Here is a 21,829-nt window from a genome sequence, read left to right as displayed (position 1 = left end):
CTAATATTGCCATGTTCATTCACTTGGATTTTTGAGACGGATTCAATACTTTCAACATATAGTGTAATTCCCCTACCTTTTTATTTGTTCCTTTTGAATAAACATTCAATTATCTTTCAATGGTACAATTACCTAATAATTCAGAAATGTCACAAACAGTTTAGAAACATCCCTTGCTTCAGGTTTATAGGTTTTATCAAGACCTCTATCACAAATAAATAGCTAACTGGTATAAGAAAATAATTGTGATATGTATTGGTAGTAATTATTACTTCAAAATTGCTAACTCTCTGACCTCAAAGCAACACACTTTATAATGAATTCTTAAAAACCATAAAAGACCTGAAAATGTTTTATAAAATATAATGAAGCAACTGGGGACAAAAATAAGAAACTCAAAGAATCCTGGGAAAGTGATATTTAGAAAATGAATAAGTAATCTGCTTCAGTTTCTGTCTAAACAAACAAGATAATTGGTATTACTGAGGCAAGATGATGAAATAATGTGAAATAAAATTGCAGCAGCTCTTTCAAATTAAAAAGGAGGGAGTGAAGAATTCATAAGAGATGTCAGAAAAGGCAATGTTGCAGTCATACAACCATTTCAGAAAATGCTATGAAGATGAAGCAGCTTCTGTACAGAGTCCTTGTGAAAATGCTCAAAAAACTCCAATGACATGGTTTTTTTAAAAAAGTAAATTGAATTTTGTGCAGCTCAATTTGGTATATTTGTTGAATGTCCTAAGAGTTCTCTGGACAGAGGAAAGTCAAAACTCCATGAGTGTTCTGTATTCTGACAGAATAAAAGTTGAAAATTCTCTGCTCTGGCAAAAAGAAAAAGCTGAAATGATTTGTTATAGAGGAAAAGGGAGTGAGAAAGAAGTTTCTTGTTCCCTCTGCTTTTGTCCTGTGGCTTAAAAAAAGGGCATCCATTGCATGTCAGTACTGAGCACTATATACCATCCACATGCTAGGTAAATTTTACATGGGGTTATTTTTTTAAAGCCTTTACAAATTATCAAAGCAAATAGTAGAATTAGCCATGAAATAATTGCATTATAGTACAAAAGTGGCCACAGAGTTGAATTCAGCAAGGAAAGCATTGCATAGGCCTTTTTTATTTTTGAATTGGCTAATTTGCCTTACAGAACACAATATTTGCATTTCCTATCTGAAAGCTTAATAGAATAATAGTGTCAGTAATGCATAGGATTGCACAGTTCAAAATTTTTGCAGCTGACTCCATTATTCCACTTAATTGCAGTCAGTGGCAATAAATATGGCAGCACTGTTTATTTTTCATTGGCTGCATGGTTTAGACGGATTTTTTTAAAAAAATACCATAAGAGGATTGTGGAATGTCAAAACACTTGAAAAAATGTTGAACAAAGTTTGGAACAAACAGATTGTTTTGTTTCATGCATGGGATAAAACCTGAAACATTCACAAAACATTCAGCGTGGCTATTTTAAGCCTGGAATACTTACCAGAATTAGGAAAAAAGTCAAAATGTTATAAGATGGAGAGCTAGTGAGGGGTAGTAGTTAAGGCACCAGGCTAGAAACCAGGAGACAGTGAGTTCTTGTTTCAGGTGAGCTATATAAAGTCAATTGTTCACTCTCATCCGTAGGAAAGAAGCAATAGCAAACTACTACTGAAATCTTTCCAAGAAAACTGCATTTTCTTGCATTAGCCTGTGCAGTTTCCAAGAGTCAACAATGACTTGAAGGCACACCCAAAGAAGGCACACCTCTCTTTGAGAGCTGATGTTACTACATCAAACTTCATAGAAACAGAGATAGCTAACCATATTCTTTAGAATTCATCTGGTCAACCTTTTATGATATCACATGGCTCCATATCGTATCCTTCAAATGTTTCCTTTTCCATGAGATTCTTTTTTCAGTGGTCTTGTCTGAGGTGGAGCATATAATTGAAATGTACAACTGTACTGTGGCAAATTTAATCATATGATAGAATTATTTCAGAGAAGGAAATTGAAGCAAGTTGGAGAGGGTTTTTTTTGGCCGGTAAGCTAATCAGGACAGATTTGACAGGCTAGCTACGACAGCACAGATAATTTCATAGACTGGATATTAACCAATTTGAGAACGTGGATGGCAAGAGCCAACATTTATAATGCCACTGTAAGGCTGCTGATCCTTAGGAATTCCCAGGGCAATCTTTTTGATTCCACCTAGTATAAAAACCCAGAAGCTGAATATAAGGACAGTCCGCTATATAGAAATTACTCGCCTCTCATCCGCCCTGGTAGAAGTTTGTTGTGAAGACTGCAATATTTATTTCTTTATTCCTTTAAATTATATTTATACCTTTTTCATTTTTTAAAATAGTCCAGACTGGATTGTCTCTGATTAGGTATAAAATGCTATAAGTCATTTAAGGCATAATATATCTTATCTTTCAGCATAGTGTGTCTGTGCATGTTTGTTTGTTTGTTGGAATTATTCAGGCCAACCCAACTCCAAGAAGACTCTGGGTGGCATACAGTAGGTCTAATATATATAACAAAAGCACATTAAAAACACATTAAAAACTACATTATTGCTGATATGTGTTTGGCAAACGTATACACTCTTGTTTTTGATTGATGAAGCTTCTTTCATGTTGAATAACTGTTCATCCAACAACATAACCTAGCATACTTAAAGGTAAAGGTTCCCCTCTCTGTCCAAAGATGTTTCCATGGTCATGTGGCCAGCATGACTAAATACCAAAGACACACGGAATGCTGTTACCTTCCCACCAAAAGTGGTCCCTATTTTTCTACTTGCATTTTTTATGTGTTTTCGAACTGCTAGGTTGACAGAAACTGGAACAAGTAACAGGAGCTCACCCCTTTACACAGCACTAGTGATTCGAACCTATAATTATATTTATTATAATATATATATAATAATTATATAATAAAATGAACCCATTCATACTTACGCTTACCCTAAAGTAATTAACACACACATCAAGCCACACACTTCTTACAGTGCAGTAATCTATTAACTTTGAGCAATTTTTTAAATCCTTATGAAAGCTAATCATCCTTCCATATAAAACCTTTTAATTTTTCTGTTAGTGCCCAAAGCAACAAGTCATCTTATATTAGGATATAGATTGAATGCCATAAAGCTGACAAGATGAGAGTATTTCTTCCTATTTATTTGCCGATAAACAATATCCCTACTCAGTTATTTCGTATGTATTTGTAGGAGCTTTCACCTGCTTTAATTTTATGTATGGACCTCAAGCAATGTACTTTTGTTATAGACTGTACCTATATTTGTATTGTCTAACATATGGTTTATATGACTTAGAATCTCTGTCATCTCTCTCATCATCCCCCTCTCTTTTCTGTTTTTACCAGGATGAGCAACTGGTTCTCCATGTAGCTATGAATATAATTGCAGTTTAGAACTTCTTTTGTATCTTAGCAGCTAGCTGTCTCTTGATTTAATATTTGAGAGTAAGGCTAAATTTTGAAAGAGCTAGGTGCTTGCGTTCCAATCATAACATTGGTTTAGCTTGTTTTCATCACCCTAGATGCCAATTAAGTTACTGATTTCATAATTATAATTTGACACATTAGAATTGATAATAAATGTTGTCTCACCAAAGCTAAATAATTATTATATAGAGACACAGTTCTTCTTTCTGTTGATGTATTTAACCAGAAGTTTACAAATAATGTATTATTCAGGCTTTTAAGAAAAAACAACATTGTAGCAATTTGTTTTATGATTCCTACCACTTACAGAATTATTTGTGAATCAAAATATTGGAATTTTTAAAAAACTATTTCTGTCTCTGCTTTATCAAATGCACAAAGACTATGCATGCACTAGGAGAAAAATGCTTTTATCAGTTACTTCCTGCTTCAAAAGAGTGGGACAGGGTCCTATAACTTTACTGCTAGCTATACTCATTAACTATTTTCTCTTTATAAATACCTAAATATAATTAGTACCGTGTTCTCAAATTAGTGAGATGTTTACTTTAATATGTAGTCAATTAAGATTCCAGAGATGCCATGAACTGTGAATCTTTGCAACCCAGAGTGAAAATGATTCAGAGAAAGGGATTGGATTTTATGGAAGAAAGACACAATGGAAATAGTTAATGGGAAAGGGAAATGAAGGACAAAGTATTAATGATTGAGGAAATAGCATTCAATGGGGCAAGGACATTTCAACAGCACAATAGTAATTAACAATCCTTGGGAACTATTAGTGATATCTAGAATACACTACCATTTTTAGGAAAGAGGAAATCCAATTCTCTGAAATAGTTCTTTCAATGCCCTGGAGAGAGAAAAATACACAAAAGTGACTGAATTAGTGACTGGGTTTTTGATAAGTGTGATGTGATACTTGTTAGTTCCACTAGGTAGACTAGACCAGGAAATTAATTACTAAGGAAGGCTAAAGCTATTTTATTGAAAATCCTGCATATCTGATGGAGCTATACCTCCTCTTCTCCATTCTGTAAATGAGACCTGAACTCAGGTAGCTCAATGGTGTTTCTGTATAGGACAAGCAAAGGCTTTCAGGGATAAGCAATGTTCAATCAACTTTCTCACATCCATAATTATTTCAATAATCAGTGATGAGCAAAGCGTTTGACTTCACACTTCCCACAAGTATAAAATCATACTGTAATTCCCAAACGCTGTTCTTTGTCTGACTTCCAACCAGAATTCTGCCAGACACATACTCTGGCATGGATAATAAACTTGATCCTCTGTAGTTTGTGCATTCTTGCTATCTTTTCTATTCTATAGGACATAGAAGCATTCTTCCAATCACCCAGCACAGATACTGTCTTCATATATGTATTGACCAAGCTGCCTGGCTATTCCATAGCTGGCTGTGGAATGGCCATGCAACTTCTCCATATTTTAATATTTCTCCAGTTACTCCGTCTACACTTTCAGCCTTAGCATGTTTCGACATTGTCACAGCATTTATCTGCCTAAAATCTGAAGAGCCAGGCACAATGGAAATAAATTTATTATTTTATTTTCATTATTTGTTTGAGGGAAGGAGGCTAACCTTTGTAGCATTCATTTCAATTTTATTCCTTATCATGTCACTATCATTCAATTATAAAATGTTCCCTCTGAAGTTTCCTCATTTTCATTTTTCTAAAGATGCATTATTAAAAAAAATTGGTCTATCTCACATTTAGTACCCACTCATTACTGCTATATCATTCACTAATTCTTGTATTCGTCTATCATAAACAATCAAACATGCTTTTTATTCTTTATTTTCTGTGTATAGGCAGTCAAAACAAAGAGACCATTTTTGAGCTGATATCCACCAATCACCATTCTCCTTCCCTCTTGTAATATCTCTCTCTCTCCCTCTCTGTCTCCCTCCCCCCCTTCTCCCTCTCTCTCATCCCATTCCTACCCAGTGCTTCATGTCCTCTAATGGAACAGTTTTCCCCTTGGATCTCATTAATTCAAAATGTTGCATCATTTTCCCCAAACCTTATTAACATTCACTGGAGTGTAACACACAGCAATCATCAAACTATAGATTCTTACTTTCATATACACTTGCAACAACCTAGATGATAGTGGCTCACACTTTCTGACATACGTTTTAGTCTTTTTATTTATTTCCTCACATGCATTCATTACCTCCATTCCATAAGATCAGAGTCTTACATTCCTCAATTATTAGGATGCAGTTCTTAGGTAGAGATTTTCTTATCAAGGTGGACATTTTTGACTGAATTATCCTACCTCTCAGCTTTAATGTAGCAGTAGTTATTTATGTAGTGTGAGCTAAAAATATTCTTAAGAAGAGGTGAGGGGATTGTTTTTTTTAAAAAAATCCATCTACTTTTCAGTTAGCTTAGTTTGCCTCTTAAATACTAAATTCAAGATTTCTCTGGAAGGAAACATTTAAGAAAAGCTTCTTTCGTAAAGCACAGATAATATTTTAAATGTAACGACAGCCTTTTCAGAAGAGAGGATGATAAATGCATATGGAAAAGCATACTTTAAAAAAAAAAAGAGCTTGTATTTCAGCAGCAACTCATTTTCACCTAATCATCATCCCCATTTTTAAACTAAAAGGAAGAGAAGCTAAACTAAATTTCTGTAGTCAGGCTCTGAAAGCAATGAAATGAAGCATTTAGAAAACGAAAGCTGCTTATCCCTTAATTACTTCCCTCCCTGTTTCCTAGTTTGGCATTTCAAATGCATGGGTACCAGAAGGATGTTGCTGAGTTGAAAGATATTCCTAGAATCTGAGACAAATTGAAGAGATTGTGCAATTTTTCAGAAGATTCAAAAATAAGAACTTCGTAGTTACTTTGGCAGACCTGGATGCTACCTGCTACTAATAGTTTCTGTAGCTTCTAATAGAAAAACTCCAATAGAGAAACTCCAAAGCAGGCTCTGTCTGCCTTTATTCATCATAGCATTGTTGAGAAACAGGACAACAGAGAGAGAGAAAAAATCAATTATTTGTGCCTCACTTTAATTACAAAAATTATAAGGTACCTAAGCATGCATTAGGTACGGTATAAGCTTTCAGGGGAGGAAAGAGAACAAGTAAAGGCAACCCCAAAAAAAAGACATTCTAGAACAGTGATTCCCAATCAAAGCAACTTCCAGATGTGTGTACTTCAACCTCCACAGTTCTCAGCAACAGCATGCTAGCTGGGGACCCTGGGAATTAATTTCCACACGTTTGGAAGTTGCAAAGCTTGGGAAATATTATTCTATGACATCTTGAGAATCTGTGAAACAAATTGCAGAGCTCTGGTTGCATTTCCCCTAGCAAAAAGCTTATCCCACAAATAAGGGTCAGTGCTAGAAGGCAAACATTCAATAAAACCCCAACTTTTAAAAGGGACCTAAGGGAATCTGAGGGACATGGTGGCTCAGTGGCTAAGATGCTGAGCTTGTCAATCGAAAGGTCGGCAATTCAGTGGTTCAAATCCCTAGTGCCGCATAATGGGGTGAGCTTCCGTTTCTTGTCCCAGTTTCTGCCAACCTAGCAGTTCAAAAGCACGTAAAAAATGCAAGTAGAAAAATAGGGAACATCTTTGGTGGGAAGGTAACAGCATTCCATGCGCCTTTGGCGTTTAGTCATGCCGGCCACATGACCACGGAGACGTCTTTGGACAGCGCTGCTTCTTTGGCTTTGAAATGGAGATGAGCACCGCACCCTAGAGTCAGGAACGACTAGCACATATGTGCGAGGGGAACCTTTACCTTTACCTTTAAGGGAATCTGAGAAATTATAATGCGTTCAGTTTAATGTATATTATGGAGAAATGGATAGAAACAATAATGAAATATGCATATAGAAATACAACCTTGCTGAAGGAAAATCTGCATGAATTCCATGAAAATAAGGTTTGCCTTGCCGGTCTTCTGGGGAGGAAAATTAGGAGATTAATTAGGAATAGAGATTTTTCTCAATGAAAAAAAGTAAGAACTCCCTAAAGGATCTTAATTTAGGGCTAGTGCTTTTTCACTTCTTAATTTGTGCTTTTTCAGTTTATTAATAAATTATCTGGATCTAGTGCTAAGTAGAAAGCATGCTGAATTTGCAGATGATACCAGATCATTCACATGGTAAAAATGATTGGGAAGAATTCTGAACAGAACAGAACAGAACAGAACAGCTTTATTTGTGATTACACACATAAGAAATTTTTCTCCATTGCATAAACTCTCAGTGTAACTACAAACAACAAAGTAACATAATCATAATAATGATACCAATGAGAGAAGGTAGTACAAAAGATGAGAAGGATAATGGTGAATGGTCAACTGAATGTACCAATCCAATGTGCCACAGCTTTGAAAAATACAAATACTGGGGATCAATATGAAAAGGATTGAAAATAAAACTGCAAACATTGCAATGCCTTTACTAAAATTTTTGGAATCTGGAAAATTATTGCATGGATCATCCCATGTGGGAAGAAATAGTACAACTCCAAAAGTATAGAAAAGGATAACCTAAGTGATCAGAGATTTTGAATGTTTGCTTTATGAGAAAGGTTTAGAACATTTTGGAACTAGATGAGCAAAAAGGCAACTAACATGATCAAGACTTGTATAATCATCACAGCATGGAGAAAGTAGATAGAGATGTACCTAGGGTAGGAAATGGTAGTGGAAATGGTGGTGAGAATAATGGAAATGTTGCAGTAATATCTGACAATGATTTTGTTACCTACAGATGATCTTCTTCTGCTTTTTCTCTTTTGAAAAAAAAACTTGAAACCACCATTTAAGGATACCCATAATGTTGGTATTGCCATCATAGTTTCATTGTTGGAGCAGTAGTGTCAATAACGGCATCAAAACAGGAAAGATAATATACTCCACCAATGCTAGGATTGCCATCTTGCTTGTTTTGACACTCTCTGCAGATGCCACTGACTCAGAACTTCTATCATGGATTGATCTTAAGTCCTATAGCTGCTGAACACTGATTCAAAAGACATTTTAGCCATATATTTAATACTCATATCCAATTTGGATTTAATAATCCTAAATGTAATAAACCTACTGCATTCACTTAAAACATCATTACAAAAACAGTAACAGTAAAATTTTAGAGAGTTACTAGTTGAATATGGGTTGAATGTCATCATAAATTGAATATTTTCTTTCAAATCTCCGCTCCCCCAGAACATAACTTTCTCTATTTAAGCATGTTCATGTCGTGGTGGAGAGTTTACTTATAGAAACACTCAATGTAAAAATAACTAATATAAAATAATTAACAATTCTTTTCAAGAAGATACAGTTGGATGCTAAATCAGAGCATTTACAATATCTGTAACTCAGATATACGGTCATTATTGTTCTGGATGTATGTAATTGCATTACTCAGAATTACATTTTTTTCCTCTTTTTTCTACAGCTTTAAGAAGTCAGAACACAATTGAGAAGAAGTGTCTATGTATCTTTTCTGTTTCTGGACACCTTTTTAACACATCACTGGTCCTTGACATAAATGCTGAAGACTTTTAAGCACTGAAGACCGGCTGACATAAATTTTGCCTTGAATATTCGTGATCAAAACTAGATGTATCAGATCCTTTGGATGAGCAAAAGGATAAAAAGGTTAGTGATACTCTGAAAGCCTACAGTGTCAATATTTTGTATTTCTGCATATAACTTGCCTATGCTTTCATTTACTGTATGTTATAATATTTTCTGAGCTACAGAAAGGACAACCTTTATTCTGAAGTATTTGTGGAGGTGTATTTCCTGCTGTAAATGCATCAGTAATTTATTTTTATTTGATCTGCTTCTTTCAAAGCCTAAGACTGAGCATATTTTATAGGGGATTCTGGTTCACACTTAGAAAAAAAAATAGCTAATGCTCATACTGAATGTGAGCATTTGATGATAGATTAGGAATTGCAGAATTTTGGGTTGGAAATTAATTATCAAAGGGAAAAAAATGGATGCAGTATCAACAGTTAATGATTGGATCTCCCAGTGCTTTTTTGAGTATGAATGTGGAAAAATATATTGGGATCTGGCATTAACTATAAAGGGTTTAACCTTTTCCAAATTCCATCTTACTTCCCTGATAAATATTTCATCGTATAAAATTGATCTTAAACATAGGAAGGAAAGATTGATTACATGGTAGATTACCATGACTATTGCTACTTCTATAGAAAAAGAAACTGCATTTCAGAAACATACTTTTACTTCTCACCCATCCATCTTTTGCTACTTTCTTGACATAATACTCAAGTTCAAGAGATTCAATCCAACCTTTGAGTTTTTACATCATAAATATTTTTACCTTAATATGTTTATTTAGATATTTAATATGTATTTATATTACATATATGTGAATTCTATCAAAATGTCTTTTCCCTTCCCTTCCCTTCCCGTGCCCCCCCCTTCCCTTCCCCTTCCCCCCCCCCTCCTCTCTTGTCTTCTCCTCTCCTCTCCTTTCCTCTCCTTTCTGTGCTGCTGTTTTCTGGCACTCTGAGCAGCATACAACAATCAGAAAAGAGATTTAAAATACCATAAAATTTCAGCCATATAAACAAGCAGGGAAAAAAGCAGTAATAAGATCATTCACCAGGATGGATTAGAATCTGATTTAATGAGAAGAATCTTGGGCTCAGAAAGAGGAAAAGCCATTAAAGAAGCCTACTGTCTTTGCAGTACATTTATGTTATGGAAGTCAGGTTTTTCCTGGTTCTTCTCTCTCTCTCTCTCTCTCTTTCAATATTCTGTTTCCAGTCATTCTTTTCTTGTAGGTTTTTACATCTTCCTTTATGCTGCCTCTATTTTTCCGTTGAAAGTGAGTATTTCAAGCACAAACAAGATGTTATCATGTTGCTAAGTGTCTCCACTGCATACAAAATTGTTTATGTTCAAGATTCAAGTTATCTACAAAAACTTATTTATCTGGTTTTTAAAAATTGTATTTGCGCTTCCTTTTTTTTCTTGCATTGAAGCCTGTATTGTATAGTGATAATGCTGAATGGATACCTACCTACCTACCTCTATCTATCATCTATCAATCTATCTGTCTGTCTGTCTGTCTGTCTGTCTGTCTGTCTGTCTGTCTATCTATCTATCTATCTATCTATCTATCTATCTATCTATCTATCTATCATCTATCAAATTTGATTAACTTCTATGTATACCAACCTGACTAACAGAAGGAAGGTAAGAATTAAAACAGTGTTAAGTCTGTATATCAGTATATTGCAAATCGTTTTACAAATTATCCTTTTGTCCATAAGAGTTAAACCTTGTGTTGTTTACACTTCTTTTTAACTTTTAAAAATTCATATTTTGGGGTTTTAATAGCAATTAAATGGAAACTCAAAGTAAATGTGACTATACGTTTTTTGTTGGATCTGCTCCTGTTTAAAATATTGTATAATTTTTACAATAGAATTATAGGGAATTGGGATTATCAGGATCAACAGAGATAAAGTAGCAAATAGAGGGAAAGGCATTAAATGAAAATATGGAGGTTTCATAATGAAATATAATCTTCTAAACTGGGTGCACAGGAAAGCAGTGGTGTAGTAGCAGAGCCATCTTCAGTTTATACATATTCATTTATTGGTCCTTGTACAAACATCTTTGTTTACATCTTGAAGTATTTTTTTCATGTTACAAGACATGCAAATTGTGCAGGAGTTATTTATGCATTTTGCATACTGCTTTGTTTTATTTAAGTTGTGGGGGGGGAAATCACAAAAAGAAAAAAAAGTACTGAAAACTGATGATACATTAACACATTTAGGTAACCAAGAACAGTGAACATATGTTGATGATATACTGTAGTTAATAAAAAGCAGCCTTGGCCTTGAAGAACAGAGGGAAGATCTGCTATCAAAGCTACAATCAGATAAATGAAGTATCAGACCTGGAAGCCATCTTTTGAATTGGGCCTTCAGGCCTGTCACATTTACTGTTGTGGGAAACTGGGAGGGGGGATTGTATGGAGCATGAGTGATATATAGTCATAATAACATTCCTTTCTCAGAGAGTCAAGGCTGTCTTGCCCTGCACCTGGGAGGCTGGATTTGGGAGGTATCTCCAGTTGGGATGGTGCTTTGATTGGACCATGTGATGGACTTGTGGGTGTTGGGCAGGGACTTGAACTTTTCTTTGGATGGGGAAAACCTGGAAACTTTCAGATTCAGGTTTTCCCAGATATGCCAATCTCTAATAAAATGTAACTTTGAGGAAACTCAAGCCTTGGAATTTTCTTTCATTGGGAGTGTTTCTTGGAACCCTGACATGAAGTGTAGATCTTCATGGTACCTGTTTCTTACTCTAGTCTACTATGTAGCGCTGCCAGATGATCTCTAATTTATTTCAGAGTTTAATTCTTTCATCCTGATCACTTGGCTTTTGAAACATCTTCAGTCTACTCTTTTTATAGTCAGGATCATCTGCTTCTGCACTAGAGGAACTGTGCTCCTTTTCTCTAAAGTTACTTTGACCGTTTCTCGAAAGAAGAGTATGAGAAACAAAAAACAAGCTTAGAGCAGTGTTTTCTGATTATTTCTGCACTTTTGTGTGTGTGTGTGAAATACCGTGGCTTCCCATGCACACATCTGCAAAGACAGCTGGGAGCAGCTCGCAAAAGCAGCTGGAAAAAGATGTGGCTGTTTTATTGATTGGAAGATAAGTGCTTCATATGCACTCTGGAGCTTTGCATAGACATTTTTTAGAAGGATTTGCACAATTTTGAGAACAGTAGATAATGCCTCTTCTGTTAAATGTTGTTCAAAGCATTTGCCAACAGATGAACTGGATGTAAGAAAAATTCAGCTCTCTTAACATTTGTTTAAAAAAAAATTCTTTTAAAAGTAGAGGTGAAGAAAGCACATCCTCAATTCAGTTTTTAATTTGGTTGTGTGAACATCTCATGTATATTGGAAAGGCTCGACCCTGAACTGTCAATTGGATTGGGAGTTGAGAATAAGTTCTATTATTGAATTTGCACCCATAGGATTACTAAGCACACATTTATTATCAGTCATTGAACTACCTCTGCTGAAAAAACACTGTGTAATGAATGGTCTGCGAGATCTGATAGTGCAGTCAAATATAGGCCGTTTAACCTATTGGTTATACAGTTTAACATACTTCTACATACATCTCTTCTACTATATAAAATCACTACATTTCCTTGATCCAGTTGTGTCATCGTCCAGATGTGGGCTACTTCAGTCGGATGTTGCTGGCTGAGCCATAGTTTTTTTGACCACGCCCCTTGCTCCTCCCTTTGGGGCCCAGTTTAAGCTCAGTCGGCCTGAGAATAACATCTCCTACAGATCTGGCTCTCAGCCCTGGTCTGTTCAATTGCATTTAAATTTTAAGGTTTTTTTGACCTTTTATTTTCTTATTTCTTTCATTTATTTTCCTATTTAATTTTTTCTTGTAATTTTCCAGAGGTTCCAGTCTACTAGGCTAGTTAAGAAATATTTTTAGTTTTATTTTGTATATAATAGCCTACCGGTATACCTCTTATTGGAGCAGCTTGTTCTATCAGGCTTTTCAATAGCTCCAGGAGGCAGCCATTTTGGAAGCCTCTTCGCGCGTCTTTTTAATTTTTTTTCCCCTTTGGTGGGTTTTTTTTTTAAATCTATACCACCAACGACAGCGCAGGGGGTTTAAACCTTTGTACCACCACAGTTTGTAGTGATTTTCTGGGACAAACCCCAGAATCGCTAAAATCGGCCGCCGCCCCCGCCCTCAGCTCCCGAGACCGCAGAACAGCTGTAGGGCGGTCCTTTGAAGCGCCGCGGCACTTTGGAAAGGTGATAATTGCCGCTTTGCCACCAACAAGCCAATAGGAGGCTTTTTAACCCTTTTTTAGCCAGCGATCCTCCTATACCATCAACGGAGCTTATACAGGAGAGCTGTAAGGTTTCCTTACACTCTCCACGTGGCAATATTACAGCCGAGGTTTTTTTGTGGCTGTAAAGGCCACAAAAGGGGCTGTTTCTAGGTTTCCTGGACAGTCACCTCTAGAGCAAGTTTCTTCTGCTCACGTGTTACTTGGCAGCCAGTGAGCTAATGCCAGATCCTCTGCTTTTGTTTACCTTACCACGTGGTGAAAGTGAAACTAAATCTTTCAGTCGACATCTTGGTCGCAGTGAGTATACTATTGCAATGGCAGAGCGTTCTTCCCACGGGGAGGGAAATACCATGCCTCAGGGAAAAAAAGCAGATTGCAAGCGCAAGCACTCTTCTAAAACAGAGGAAAAAGACTTGCAATGGAGGCATAAGGCTTTAGAGAAGCAAATTTCAAAAGCTATTGTTCATGTGCCCAGTAAGGAAACCTCTCCTCCCCCCGCTACTCCCCCCTTCCTATTGTTGAAGTTCACCAAGCTTGGTCTTCAGAAGGTGAGGGAGGGGTTCTTATTCAAGAAGAACAGGGCACTCTGCAAAATCCATTTGCAAGTCAAATAATTTCTCCGGCTTCTCCTGCTCCTAGCAGAAATGTGACACCAGCTCAGGCTGCAAGGGAGTTTCCCTTGCAAGATCAGATCCCAGAGGACCCTTTTAAAAATCTGCCAGAAAACTTACAGGTTTTAATTGAAAGGGCCATTGCTTCTCGAGTGGAGGATGCCTATAAAAGACATCATTCTGGATCAATAATTTCTGAGCATTCCACTCATGCTAGAGTATCTCCTGCAGTTAGTCTTACTGGCTCTCATTCCCCTACTGCTTCAAGGGCTAGTGAATCCTTTGCTTTGGAGATGGATTACCATTCTGATTTATCCGATGATGAGGGCGTAATTCAAGATCAACCTGCCTTTACAGGTTTATTTCATCCACACAAATTTAAGTCTCTGTTACATAAGGCATGTATTACTGTAGCTCTAGACAATGATGATTACATTAAAGAAATGCAAGAAGATAGCCAGGATCATAAAAAGGGACTTTTTGCTGAATCTACTCCTGAACAATCCTTTGTTCCAATCCCTCAATTATTTACAGACGTGGTTAAGAAACAATGGTCTAGCCCTGCAACCATGGCCTCTGCCCTTGCTTCAGATAGGAAGTATTATACGGTTGCACCCAAATTTGCTCAACTGTTGCAAGTCCCCCCTGTGGACAGTCCTGTAGCAGCTCTTTCGTCTCCCTCCTCCTATGTGACAGGGGATACTTCCGAGGGTCTACGACCAGAGGATAAAAAATTAGACTTCCTGTGCAAGAAGAACCACCAGACTGCTGCATGGGCAATTCAATCGGCTGCCTCAGCCTCCTTTTTCAACCGATCAACCATCCTTTGGCTTCAGCAATTGCAAGCAAGAGTGCCCCCTAGTGAGGTTCGCCTCCATCAGGATATTAATAAAATCATAGCTGCTACTCAATTCTCAGCAGATGCCACTCTAAATTCGGTTAAATTCGCCTCTAGGGCCCTAGCCTCTACTGTATCAGCCCGCAGGATGATCTGGCTCCGTCAGTGGCCAGCAGATCTTCGGGCCAAATGGCGTTTGGCTGCAGCTCCATATTCTGCAGCGAAATTATTTGGTGAGTCACTTGAGCCCCTCCTCATTGAAACACGGGACAAGCGTAAGATTCTTCCTTCAACATCTACACGTGTTGACAGACAATCTTATCCTTATTACAAGAGGGCATCCTTTCGTCCCTATTACCATGGGAACACCTCCCAACAGGGCTTTCCTCAGGGATCAAACCGGTCTTCGGACCGTCAGTCCTTTCAGGATAGGGGCAGACAATTCACACAGCCCTTTCATGGCTCCGGCTACCGCCAGTCCCGCAGCCGTAAGTAATTCATCTCCAAACCCTCCCATTGGAGGCCGCCTGGCTCTCTTCGCAGACAGGTGGAAAGACCTCTGGGTCCTATCCATAGTAACATTTGGCCTCCCCCTGGAATTTCTATCCTCTTCACACCTCCGACACATTTCATTCAATGCCCACCTTACAGCAGCGAGTCCAGACGCCTCCTGATGGAACAAGCTGTTCAACATCTCCTGCATATTCGCGCCATAGAGGAGGTCCCTCAAAGCGAATGGAAACAGGGATTTTATTCTATCCTGTTTGTGGTTCCGAAACGGTCGGGGTGGGGTGGGGTGGAGGGCAATACTGGATTTAAAATCTCTCAATTCTTACATAGTGTATCGCAGATTCAAAATGTGTTCACTAACCTCTATTATTCAGGGGATTCGTCCCAACAACTTTCTAGTTTCTATAGATCTCACAGAGGCCTACCTTCACATCCCAATACTTCCAAGGCATCGGCAATATCTCCGCTTCAGCTACGCAGGAAAACATCTACAGTACCGGGCCCTTCCCTTCGGCCTGGCGTCCGCACCAAGGGTCTTCACAAAGGTACTGGCGGTAGTAGCAGCTCACCTGAGGCAACAACCGGTAAGACTCCAGGCTTACCTGGACGATATTTTGATTCTAGCTCCATCTCACGACCAAGCCTTACACGATCTACACATCACAATTCAAACCTTGATCGAACACGGGTTCCTAGTCAACTACAAGAAGAGTCACTTAGTACCAACCCACAGACTCGTCCACCTCGGGGCCATCATAGATACACATCAAGGCGCAGTCTACCTGTCCTTGGAACGTCGAGCCAACATCAAAGACATGATAGCTCACATTCACAAAAACCCTTCTGTTCCATTGGCCACCTTGTCAAAACTTCTAGGCAAAATGATCTCTTGCATTCAGATCATCCCCTGGGCACGCCTTCACGCCCGACACCTGCAGTGGTTTCTACTGCCTTTCCAACGAAAGCGACAAGCTCACACCATGACCACTGTCAGAGTCCCACTATCAGTCAGGCAATCACTACACTGGTGGACATCGCCTTCTCTAGACCGGAGATGTCTTTTCATGAACCAAAACAGGATCACCCTCACGACGGACGCCAGTCTTCATGGCTGGGGGGCGCATCTCGAATCGCATGTGGCTCAAGGTCGTTGGTCTCCATCAGACCTGTCCAACCCCATAAATTGGCTAGAACTGAAGGCCATCCGCCTAGCTCTCATACAGTTTCAACAGTTTGTTCAAAACCATCACGTTCTGGTGCTGACAGACAACGTAGCTGCAAAAGCACATGTCAATCATCAAGGGGGGACTCGCTTGAGACGTCTCATGGAGGAAGCCTTTCGTCTAGGCAAGTGGGCCGAGCAACATCTCCTCTCCATCCAAGCAGATCACATAGCGGGGACAGAAAACATCCAAGCAGATTTCCTCAGCAGGACTCAGATAGACAATGCCGAGTGGCAGCTCCATCCGGACATTTTCCAAGCGATATGCAACAGGTTCGGGTTTCTGCACATAGACCTCTTCGCAACGAATCTGAACACTCAACTTCCTCGCTTCTTTTCAAGGTTCCTGACTCCGGGAGCGGAAGGGATCAATGCTCTCCACCTCTCATGGCCTCCCGGTCTTCACTATGCCTTCCCACCTCTGCCTCTGATCCCAGCTCTGCTCCAGAAGGTGGTCGCCGACAGGGCGGAAATAATCCTGATAGCTCCGCACTGGCCACGGCGCCCGTGGTTTGCGGATCTGGTCAATCTCTCCATATCACACCATTGGAGGATTCCATCGGACCAGATCATCCTGAGGCAGGGAGTCCTGACCCATCCGGAGCCTCAGTGGCTCCAACTGACTGCTTGGCACTTGAAAGGGCCCTCCTAAAGCGGGATATGTATTCAGATAGGGTGATTCCTACTGTACAAGCTTGTAGACGCAGGTCCACGGTTAGGATCTACAATATCACCTGGGTAGCCTTTGTACGATGGTGTAGGTCCCACCAGATCAATCCTCTGCTAGCCTCCCCTCCTCAGGTCCTAGATATCCTGCAGGATGGCTTGGACGGCGGTCTGGCCCACAGCACCCTTAGAAGACATGTGGCGGCACTGTCTACAGCCCTATCCAAGCCCTCTGAACAGCCGCTCACTCACCATCCCGTTATTAGAAAATTTCTGAGAGGTGTCAGGCTCTTACCGCCTTCCTCGATTCATAGGTATCCCACTTGGGACTTACCCAGAGTCCTTGACGCCTTGATGGCATCTCCCTTTGAGGAGGCCTTGTTTGTCTCTTTTTTGCCAAGTTCCTTAGGGAATAAGGCTTCATCGACAACGGTTGGTCGCTGGATCAGAGTATGTATTGCCTCGGCATATCAAGCCCAGGCGGTTCCTATTCCCAGTCAAATTACTGCTCACTCCACCCGGAGTGTGGCTACATCGGCGGCCTGGGCAACTCAGGCTTCCCTTGAGGAGGTCTGCAGGGCGGCCACCTGGTCCACCCGCTCGCCATTTATTAGACATTACAAGTTAGATGTCTTTGCTTCTGCAGAAGCGGCATTTGGCAGGAGGGTTTTGCAACAGGTGCATCGGTCAGGGGTCTCCCCAGGCCCTTCGTCATCCCGCTCTTAGGACTGCCAAAACTTTGGTATGTCCCACATCTGGACGATGACACAACTGGATCAAGGAAATTAGGCATTGGTCTTACCTTGAAGGCCAAATTTCTTGATAGTTGTGTCATCGTCCAGCCCCTCCCTCTGTCTCAGGGCCTGTACAGTTTGTTTTTTGTAAATGTTAAAGGAGTTTATTTTCCAGTTGTCCTGTTGGACTAGTTTCTATTTCTGAGGATGTTGGTTCCTGTTGGAGTTTGTTCCTGTGGCCTTCTTCGCCAAACTGGGCCCCAAAGGGAGGAGCAAGGGGCATGGTCAAAAAAACTATGGCTCAGCCAGCAACAGATCCGACTGAAGCAGCCCACATCTGGACGATGACACAACTATCAAGAAATTTGGCCTTCAAGGTAAGACCAATGCCTATTTTGTTTATACTTCGTGGGCACTGAAAACTTCATCTCTTCTTTTAAAGGATGCTATTAATTTTATAAGAAAGAGATTGGACAATGTGGACTAGAGATTAAAAGCTAAAACTAGGAAATCTTTTGTTGAAAAGCCTGCTGAACTGAATATGTGCCACCTTTCTTTTCTAGTGTTCCCTTTGTTGGGGGAGAAGTTCTGCTAGAAATACACTTTGAAAACATCAAATAGTGAAATATTGTGTGTGAAATAACAATTGGAGAATCGTTTTTTTTAAAAGTTTACATACATGCCTGTAAAGTTGGACTGATTAATAAAGCAGAACTCAAGTTAACAATAATCTCTATTTTTATTGCAAAACACCACGTATATCCCTGAGCAACTAGGTGTTATGCAGAACTCAAGGAACAAATCACTTGATAATACTACAAAACATAGCATTATAGCTGAGTTATATGGAGATACACATTTAAATCATATATCTGAAACAGATGTTTACTAATTGTACCACGTTATACATAAATCTGCATGATTGCAGGAACCCTTTATATATATAGTGTATACACACACACACATCTTTTTTTTAAAAAAAAAAAACAATGTAACACTGGAATTACATATGCCAGGGAAAAAAAATCAGACTTATAGAGATATATGTGAGTATACAACAATATGCATCAGTGTGTAGTATAATGTCAGATGTAGAGTAGAATCGGGTGGATTCTACTTACCTTTACTACCAGTTCGCAATGGGGCCGTGCGCGCTTCTGCACATACGCAGAAGCTTCTGCACATATACAGATCGTCATTTATGATGTCCCTGTGGGTGGGCGGAGCCTCCCGCCGATTTTACTACCAGATCTATAGAACTGGACAGAACCGGGAGCTATCCACCACTGAATAGAATTTAAGCCCACTTTATTGAGAATAAATTTCAATAGGCCTTTCATTTGCATATTAAACCCTCTCTTCTGTTATGGCTACCATGAGGAAATTAGAAGATTTGGTATGCATTTTAATTATTTTGCTATGTCAGCCAACTAAATATGCTATGCGAAATAATCCGTGTTTGAGAGTTCACTTGGCTTAGTTAGGTTTATTTTTTTCTGACATCTAAACTTTTCTTTCCATCCTGTAGCAAGACATCCTTTAAGCCACCTAAGAAGACAAACAAAGCATGCACGAGAATCAAATAAAGATCAGCACCAAACACTGACATATTTCTATTTGTTTTGTCAACAGTGATGCTACCTTCTTTTCCTATTGCTCAAATTGCTTAAAAATGTTTTTCTTCTAAGTGCAATAGCTATTTTTATATTAATTTTATTAAATTTACAATTAAAAGGTAAAAAAATACAAACTTTAAAAGGAAAATGGGAAAATGCAGAGGAAAAAACAGCAAAGAGAGAAAAAAAATAAGAATGTAGTAAAGGAAAAGAAAAGTAGTACAGTATATAAAGAAATGATTTCCCCTTCATCACAACAAGTATAAACACTTTTAGTAACAGCACTTCTTTTAAAATGTAACAAAGGATCTGTTCTTTCTCCATCTCATGTTTATCTATAAACAAATTCTTAAAGCCTCATCATTTCAGGCCTGGTCAGTAAAAGTCTACTAAGTTACCAGACGTAACAACATAACCGGTATTTTAATCTTGATCAAATAAACCAGTCTTGTATTCCTTCCTTTTATTTTTTAATATTCTTGATTTTAGTCCTTTCAAATAATGTGCTAGAATGTGTGTGTGTGTGCGTGTAAAACTTGTTGATCCAAAGATTCCTAATAGCTAAAAAGCACTTAACAATTTCCAAAAGTGTTTAGGAAAAGAAATATGCCAATCCAGTATTCATAAAAGTGCTGAATGTGGTCTGAAGGAAGATGGCTTCCCCATTTTTCCCGAGCACTAAACACACTGGAGATCACTGTTTTGCAGTCTCCTTATGTGGACCAACTATCTGGAGCACTTGTGGGTTATGTCAAGACCTCTTTTTGTACAGAAAGGAATTATCAAAGAGTTTGTCTACTCACTGCTTCTTTATTCAGCTTGGTCTTCAGCTCTTTTTTTTAGTAGTGCCATATTCAGTTCACCATTTCTTCCCCAGAAATATAGAAGTATATTTCTCTATAGCAGACACAGACACATTCCAATTTTATCATCATGCTTGAATAACTTGCTATACAGCATACTGAATGTACACCAAGTATGAAACCTTATAGAGATTGCCATTCCGTGTTCTGAATTTTGAACTGTAGGGACAATAATTAAGTGATGGGGCCAGCGTGTTTCATTTGTACATTTATATGCATAATTCCCCTTTCATAAGGAACTCTGGGACAGTTGAAATAATCTTCTAGATACAAAAGAGAATATATTCCTCAGGAGGTCATTTATTTGCACCAGTTTTCTTTTAATGTGGTGGAATCAAGTCATATTTGGCCAATCTTGGCTGTACTTGGAAGCCAAGCAGGACAAGATATGATTATAATTTGAATCATAATCTTTAATGAATATTAGGATTGTAGACTAGAATGGGAAGTTGAAAAAAGTATCCTAGAAGAAGGCAGTGGAAATCTTTTCCACCCAGGACCTAGGAAATCTTTTCCACTGCCTAGGACCTAGGAAATAACAACAGCCATGGTATTCTCTGTAAAGGATACTTATATGATAACTATCTCTTATTCAGTAGAATGGATACTTGCTTTCACAAATGTTAGACTCAAAAATTCAACTTTAATAAGCTATATACATTGATTCAAGTACACATGGACTTTGGGTATGATTTTCCCCCTTAGATTAGGGAGTGTTATGTTGGGTTGTGTCAAGTATGGCAGCAAAAGAGTTGTTGCAGCCTTTTTAATCAATCATTTGGCCACATTCTTGTTAACAGTTTTCTTCTGGACTCAACACAGGCATTCAGTTTTATTTGTTAACCTAGCAGAACATTATTTATTAATGAGTTCTTCATGCTTTATTAAGTCTAATGTCAAAATACCTCTGTGGGACTGTAGTCATGTTCTGTCTGTTAAAAGCCTTCTCAAGAAAATGAAAAATTACACAGTAAAGCTGCATCCGGTAGATATCAGTTCAATTACTTTTGATCCTGGCAGATGATGTTTCTGAGTAGTTTTGAAAGAGCTACATCAGATAATATAAGCTGTCTGAAATGAAAGAATTCTGCACTCTCAAATGTGCATAATTAGGAAGGCTTAGAAACTTAACAAAGCCATTCTGTTCCCAAATGCTGAGTGGTATATTCAGCGGTTGAGAACTGACAAGTTTGGTAAGGCAATACAATGCTTGCCTAGTTTCATTTTTTTTTTTTCTTATTCACATCTTTTATGCTGGGGAAGCAAACCTTTATTTCAGAACATTAAAATGCTGGAGTTTTTCAACACTCCAGGGATTAACTGCAGGTTTTTTTAAAAAAAATTGATGCAATTAATTTTATTTAGGAAGCCAATATTGGAGTTCATTAATTTTTCCTATTTCTTTCCTTGCTTT

The 21,829-nt window shown here is 38.5% G+C and overlaps 1 protein-coding gene across 5 annotated transcripts in view; it reads left to right on the top strand.

Moving 5' to 3' along the window:
• The window catches only part of HS3ST5 (heparan sulfate-glucosamine 3-sulfotransferase 5), a 188,460-nt gene that overhangs the window by 52,746 nt on the left and 113,885 nt on the right, over positions 1–21,829 (top strand). For all 5 annotated transcript variants that reach the window (XM_060689092.2, XM_034409200.3, XM_034409197.3 and 2 more), the window contains exon 2: positions 8,916–9,118. The gene's annotated coding sequence lies outside the window, so the exon portion shown is untranslated. The remainder of the gene's footprint in view (positions 1–8,915; positions 9,119–21,829) is intronic.

Source organism: Pantherophis guttatus, chromosome 1, assembly GCF_059756535.1.
Source record: "Pantherophis guttatus breed Tessera chromosome 1, ASM5975653v1, whole genome shotgun sequence".
Classification (NCBI taxonomy): Eukaryota; Metazoa; Chordata; class Lepidosauria; order Squamata; family Colubridae; genus Pantherophis; species Pantherophis guttatus.
The sequence above is the reverse complement of the archived record's forward strand: the minus strand, read 5'-3'. Positions and strand labels throughout refer to the sequence as shown.